The sequence below is a fragment of the Montipora foliosa genome, chromosome 4 (assembly GCF_036669935.1).
Source record: "Montipora foliosa isolate CH-2021 chromosome 4, ASM3666993v2, whole genome shotgun sequence".
Taxonomy (NCBI): Eukaryota; Metazoa; Cnidaria; class Anthozoa; order Scleractinia; family Acroporidae; genus Montipora; species Montipora foliosa.
The window spans coordinates 9941527-9949354 of record NC_090872.1 but is presented as its reverse complement, the minus strand read 5'-3'; positions in this window follow the sequence as shown (position 1 = coordinate 9949354).

Below are 7828 nucleotides of genomic sequence, written 5' to 3'. Positions count from 1 at the left end.
TCAAACGGTTGCTCGCAGTGGTTTCTCTCTCGGGAAGCGTAGGAGAAACCAACTGTTCGCAGGGTACATTTTGTCCGATCTAGCAGTATATTTCGGCGCACGTTTTTGGTTACTGTAATATGTCAGTTCCGCATTCTGCTCTTGCTGAAAATCTATTTTTCGATGCGCCGGTTTAGCTTATTAGACCTAAAACAATTTGTCATTATTCCGCGAAACAAAAGAGGGACTACCACCTGGATCTGTCAAAATGAAAACTGGCAGAATAGGGCCGGTGGAAGCAGAATCATGAATCATTAATCAAATTAGAAGGAATCATGAAATTTTGCGTTTAAAACTTGTAAATCATTAATTACGAGAGATGGTTGAAAGAATCGTGAATAACAAGTTATTAATAAATCATGAATCATTGGGCACGAATATCGAAGGTCAAATGACTCCGCTTCTCGACCCCGAGGCAGAAGGTATATAAAAGCTGTCATGCGATCAGTAGACAAAAAATGCCCAGAGCTCCAATATTTATCTATCAACTCATTGAAACCAGACAGCATGTCGAGATGATCATGCAAGCACTGTTTAAAGATGCTTCAAGTTGGTTTTGCCTCCTCTTCCCGCAAGCACTGCAATCACTTGTATCATCTGTGTGTGAAGGAAACATGTCTAACATGTTCACTCAAGAGTCTTAACTTTTTATTTTGCCTTAGTTATCAGTATTTCCAAGTTCCACCGTCTCTAGATAGCTGGTCGTAAGTTTGTGACGTGTCTTTTCTTTCCAGCCGGCCCATTCAAATTCAATTGCAATTCAGCACAGGATAAAAGCGCAACTCGGCGAAGAGAAATGCTATCAACAGATGTGCAAGTCCAACATGTCCACTCAGGCGTCGTTCCTTTTTATTTTTGCCTTGTTTATATCTCTGATCAGTGATGGTAAGTTTGTAAAGCGTCTTTTTCACTTTGCTAAGCATCCACAACAACTTTGTCGACAAAACTCCCAACGTTATGGTTGGCGTATGGAAAACGTACTCAACTTGGAGTACAAGAATGCCAACAACACATGGCAAACTTTCGTAAACTGTTATTCACCTAGCCCCAGTTGTTCAAACGATGGATAGCTGTATGCGCCGGATAACTCACTATCCACTGGATAACTCAAATGGTTTTGCCAGTGTACTGTTTATCCGTTGGATAGTGATTTATCCTGATATTTTGAATGTGCAGAAACACTGAAAGTCTTGTTATTTTCACTTTTCGCAAGAGTACTTTCGTCTACGCAATTTCTTCACCAGGGATAGAAATTCTGAGGATGGCGACCTTGTTGGAAATCGTTTCCAGTGCTTTTTGTGCTTCAATGTGCTTTTTTGCAATGTGGATTGCTTTGTCCTACGGGATCAGGATGTACCAAAATGTGATGACGCCTCAGCCAACAATTATCCTAATATTTATCGTAGAAGAACGCCAAAGGACAATTTATCCAGGCGTTCCCGAAGCAAACCGCCGGCCCGCACAAGAAAACGACGAACCAATAGCCTGGATGGATCAAGAAAATTTCGGTGAGTTTGTTTTCCTTTGGCACAATTTGCCATCTTGCTTGTCCAACAGAATTTTCTTTAAATCGTTTCTTCAAAGCAAATTCACGCAAAGTATGGAGCCTCAAGACACGAACGTTTTTGTTCAAGAAGATCGAGAAGTCATTGCAGAATTATCTATTCCTTTAATTCAGCGTCTTTATGGGTTAATGCTTGGAAATCCTAAAATAAGTTTTAAAGTTACTTTGTTTCAGTGCTTTTAGACCTTAGATTTTGGTCGCCGACTTCAACCCGTGAATTTCCGGTTGGGGATTCAAGTTAGTTTAAATTTTGTACAACTAGTACCTGACCGCCAAAAGGTCTTTTAAAGATAAATTCAAAAATAATTTGTGCTCTGGCTTTCTTTAAGAAAAATAAAATTAAGCACACCGCGTTTACAAACACTGAATAAACTGTTTCAACCCACCACACGATTAAGTGAGATAGTTTTGAAATTCTAACGCAAAGGAGTCTCTTTATTGGCGTATTACGTGTTTCATGCGTCCGTAAGTGACATTTTAAAAGTAATTTCATGTTCATCTCAGTGTAGCCTTTCTGTCATTTTAGCTTATAAATTGTAATTGGATGGTTCACTTCTGAAGATGAATGTTTCCCATTGCAGCCTTGTTTAAGCTGAAAGAGCCCAAGATGAAGCCTCTTTTTATCAGTATCATGTTTGAGCAACCCGCCTGACGGTAATTAAAAGCTTAGAAATTCAGACGATTTTTAAGTTTTAATCCTGTACGGTAAACTCAGTCAGCTGGACAAAATACTCTGTAATGACAAGATGAAGATGATGGTAATTTCAGCTCTATTTTGCCTTCTCTTGCAGTTCCACAAATGCTCTGACGACGATTTTAGAATAACCTTCAGTCTGTGGGTGGTTCAAAAGATTGGGAAAAACATTTGAACAAGAACATTGTTAATTGCCCATGAGACTGCATTCATTTAGGAATAAACAAGAAAAGAAATGTTGACAAATAAATACTTAGTAGTTGCATTTGATCGAATTGTCAATGAAAGCTGGAGTTCTCAGGATGGTGCTCTGTTATTTTCCAAAAGACAACTGATTTCAAGTTGCCATTTAAATTTGCATATCAGCCGGTCTGTCTGAATCTCGGAAAGTGATTGAATAGACAATTAGGTCTCATAGGATGAGTTTTTTTTGCCATATGTGTGAGCGTTTTGGATACATTGGGATAGACAAGCAACATTGTAACTATGGATTATTCGTCCGGGAATATAATCTTTATCATGATAATTTGAGACTGTTGGAATGGAAGGCATCATTGGAGGCAGATTTCCAGTATAAAAGGGAAACCCCCGAACTAGTGGATCTGCCATTTATAGATTGGCATATGAGAAATGCCTGACGGAAAGTAAAAAAGGCCACCGCCGACAAAAATTAACAACGCGAAAAACTAGACTTTGCCTTAGACTTGGTTCCACCTATGTGTATCATGCAATAAGAAAACTGCCATTGTTATGATATACAAAAGATGCCTTCAGTATTCGGGTTAATTTACATTTATTTACCTTTATTTTGTGCTTGCATCTATAAATACAACTAAAATACAAATGAGCAAAATAAAAACGTTCTTAATCGACTCTCAGCCTGAGGAATGTTCTTAATACGTTCTTAAAATTTTGGTTAATCTCAGCCTCAGCGTTTTTATAAAAGAGGTTCTTATAAAAAAAAAAAAAAAGAGTTTAAAGATAGCCTAAGGGAGAGGTCATTTGAAAATACTGTTTCTGGTCATTACGATAATATATCTCGACAATTTCGCGTTTATTGTAAGTTGTACAGGATGTTAACTGAGTAGAAACTGTATGGAAAGGAATAGAACTGTTTTGATTGGGTAATGCACAATAAAAGCCACGTGGCGCTGTTTACAATTGCAATGGTTATTTAAAGTAAACCACGTAATCCAAGATCATGAAGAGCACTGTGATGCGTAGTTTAATTTGGGATAACTGAAGATTGACTTTGCGTTGGCTTAATCGATTTCTTCTTGGGGCGCTCAAAACACATACAAAGAAAGGCATAGGCTATTCACGGTAGACCCACACTAAAAGATGTCAAGCATCAGCTTCGAAACGGGTCGTTCCGCGAACTGAATGAAACAAGAATACACTCGAATGTAACTGAAATGGACGCAACTATTGAAAGTGATACAAGTCAAAATACTAAAATAAGGAGCGGGTACCTTATTGAGAACTACTCTGAAGATGACAGCGACAATCAGTCGCAAAAGTAGTTGGTACTCTTACGCATGAATGGGTCTGAAAACCAGTCTCAAACATCATAAAGTAAGCAGCTTCAAAATAGAAGTCCCCCTTCCCCCAAATAAATGTTGAAATAGACTAGGAAACGTCTGTTCACGATTGGCAACATTGTTTTGGTGTTCTAAAGAGGACGAGACTTTTTGATCTACAAGCGATTGACGATTGATTGACAAGAAGTTTTGAACTACAATCAGTAGCAAAAGTCACGGTTGGGACGCTTAATTAAACAAGGATGGGCACGACAACCTCTCAGACGTCATGGTAGTTAGTTAGGTAGGTATAGGTAGGTAGGTAGGTAGTTAAAGTCTACTACAAGCCTAGAAGGCCCATCAGGCCGGCGCTTATCCCCGGTTACTGTAGCATGAAGCGACTAGGAGTATTTCTACTCCTCCCAGGATGGGATGCTAGTCCATCGCAGGGTTACCCCCAGCATTAAATTCGCCGGTACCCATTTATACACCTGGGTGAAGAAAGGCACCGTGATAATAAAGTGTCTTGCCTAAGAACACAACACAATGTCCCCGGCAAGGACCCGAAACCGGACCACTCGATCCGGAGTCGAGCACACTAACCATGAGGCCACCGCACCTCAGACATCATAGCTAAGCATAATTGTCAAAACTCCACAAAAAGCTTCCCTTTTCCCTCTCCCCGTCCCCACCCCCTCCCCCTAATCAATGTTGAAATTTTGAAATAGACTTGGGAATGTTTATTCACGATTGACAACAATAAGGACCTTTAGATCTGAGGACGAGGACGACACCGCGGCAAAATGAGTGCGCAGGCTTGACCACGCAGAAATCACTTCCACACGCGAGGGACTGGTACCAATCGAATTTGCCATAGAAACAACGACGTGGCAAAATGGCGGCAATTTAAATTCCCAGGGCTTTCTTTCATTTTGCGATGATAAGGACATGACTACGAGGATAACGTTTTCATCTTGAAGAGAGCTCCCTCATGCAAAGACTAATCTGCCGTGTGTCTTTTCAAACAAAAAAATTTAGTTGCTAACAAGGTGAATTTTTAGCTTGCATTCGAGGGCTCGAGCAAAAGCATAAAGTTCGTAATGTTATTAGTCGCAATGGTCTCTGTGTTGGTAAACTTCTGGGGAGGGGGAAACACTTTTGCTAGGGCAGAACTATAATTCTTACTGCGACGATGGCTTGTGTTGCTTCTGTTGAACGAAGAAGTTGTCTACTTGTCTCATTGAAATCATTTGAAAGCGAGAAATGAGTTCTTTTCGTGCCCGCTTCCCATTCATTCGGCAACTTGGATAAGTCACTTCCCTACCCTCCATTCTCATATTTTAAAACACTACTTCAGCTGTACTTACTTTTACAAGAACGAGGCAATGATAAAATAAAGAAAATAAGTCTTAATATTGAGAGAATCGCAAAAGAGTTTGAAACAAAGTATAAATTTGATTCCAATGCTACTTGATGTTCTCCTTTTACTTGGCGTTTGGTAGTAGTCCATCGTTAAAAATACTTTTTCAGCATTTTTCCTGCAGCTGTTACACCACTTTTTTTCTTGGCTGGTAAGTGAAATTTTTTTTTCCAGCTTCGTCGATCACCTTGTAGAGCCTTGCTGGGATGAGGATGTGGGGACATGAGAATGAATAATGATCATGAAGCATACAAAACACTCACTTTTGCATGCATCACGCCAGCAAAGATTCAGCCTAAATTTGCACAATATTTAAAGATACTGAGACCCACTATGGCTCTATGTGGATCCATCATACAGGTTCTCATGCAGGAAAAAATTGAGAGACGAATAACAACCCTGGCTTTTTTTCATCACAAAACCAATAAAATATTCATCGCTGATGAACCCCTCGTCACTATCTCCGAAAGGTACAAGGAGGACAGGTAACAGGTATAAATATCTCTTTCTGTAGGCCTTTACGTTTCAACCAATCAGCCACGAATGCGGAATCTTTACCTTTGAATGCATCTTAGTTTGTCTCTGCCATGATCTATCAACCCACGCGGAAACGTAACATGAAATCGAGGCTAGCGATCAAATTCCCCACCCCCTATGAGTGGTGATCAAATGCCCCGCCCCCGGGAAGACTAAGATGATCAAATTCCCTCCCCCGGGCAGGAAAAGGAGCACATAACTTAAGCTTAATTCTTTCATGGAAACGACACAAACAAATAAGTATTTGATGCTTACCTCTTTTGACTTTCTTGTGGGAAACAACTCGGAACTACTGTTTAGTTTTTCTGTCGAGTCCATGTTGAGCGTCAGATCTTGATCATCAAAAGGTCCAAAAGAACTTTTTCTTCACCGCCGAATCAACTCAAAAGCTCGAGTCGATTTGTGTTCGTGATTTGTGTTCGTGTAATGGCAAAATTCTCTCCAAAGATTCTTACCACTCATTCCAGTTTTATTTCTGGAAAGTTCACACACACTTTCCACGCCGAAAGACTTGGAATAACCACGAAACTATTTCAATAACCAGTAGTTTACATAATGTCAGGGTTTTCAAAGCCATCGTCTTCGTCCTTGAGGAGCAAGGGTGGCACAGTTGGTTAGTGCGCGGCCTTGGTGCAAGAGGTCCCGAGTTCGATCCCCGGATCTCACATCCTTGTTTCGACTTCTTTCCTTTCAGTGTAGGATAAGTAGCCTTAAATACCCTTAAAACGGAGCATTGATGGAAAGAGGGGGGTAAAATGAGCGCACCGTCGGCTTCCTGGGAGAATACTCTATAGAGAGTAAAGGAACTTCCGACTTTAAATAAGGTGTACCTTTACCTTTACGTTAAGATCTACAACGGCGACATGGACGGAAACGTCACCTCCAAATTTACACTCTCGTATTCTTATGTTTCTCGCGATTATTCCATTTCGTTCACCTCCTACAATGTGGGCAAAGAATCGGCTCAGGGGACATGCCTAGCGGAGTGTCATACACCGAGAAATAAATAACTGCAAAAACCTGCTAATGAACTGCATATTCACTGCATACCAGTAGAAAATATATTTTCTCTCCAAGCATACTTACCACTCATTCCAATTTCATTCCTCGAAAGTTCACACACACTTTCCACGCCGAAAGACTTGGGATATCCACGAAACTATTTCAATAACCATTAGTTACGAATAACGTCCTTAAGATCTAAGACGGCGACATCCACGGAAACGTCACCTCCAAATTTACACTCTCGTATACGTCGGATGTCTTTCGCGTCTATTCCGGCCATCTCGTTCAAGTCCTACAGTGTGGGCAAATTATCGGCTAAAACGGATTGGCGCGAGCGCTTTCAGAGTAAAAATGTAGAATGACTCGGTAAAAGGCTTGTGTTTGTACGCTCACGTTGCAGTTAAAACTTCGAACTTGGTGATTTCACCAAGGGGAGTTTAAGAAACGATGACGGCTACGGCGACGACAATGCCAGAAAACAAATGATATCATTGGTTAAAAGAGGAAAAACACTCAAAAATACTGCACGTACGGCACTCATTTTTGCACGTATTTTGCAGTATTGTGCATAACGACGTGAAATCAACGTTTGAGGTTTGACGACAACGTGGGCATACAAATGTGAACCTTTCATTCTCTGTTTTCACTCTAAAACCGCTCGCACCCAATTTAGTATTTTTAGGATACTTCGCCCACATTGTACGGCTTGAAAGAAATGGAATAACCCCGAAAAACGTACGATAGTGCAACTGAGTTATATTTTGAGGTAACGTTTTCGTTGACGTCGTAGATCTTAAAGTCTTTGATTCTCAAAGCCACGGAAACCTTTCGGCCCCGGAAAGCAACAGTACTGCTCCTTCTGAATAACGGGCCCATGCATGTTCAGTTTCAAGACAAGAGAAAACAAAACGACTGCAAATTCCAAATTCCTTGACTTGAAACGTTTTTTCTTTTGAGAATACGAAGTGTTTGAGTCACCCGATTTATGCCTGAAGAGTTTCGGGACTTTCGAGAAACATCCCTCGGTCAAGTTCCTTGGTGTAACGTGG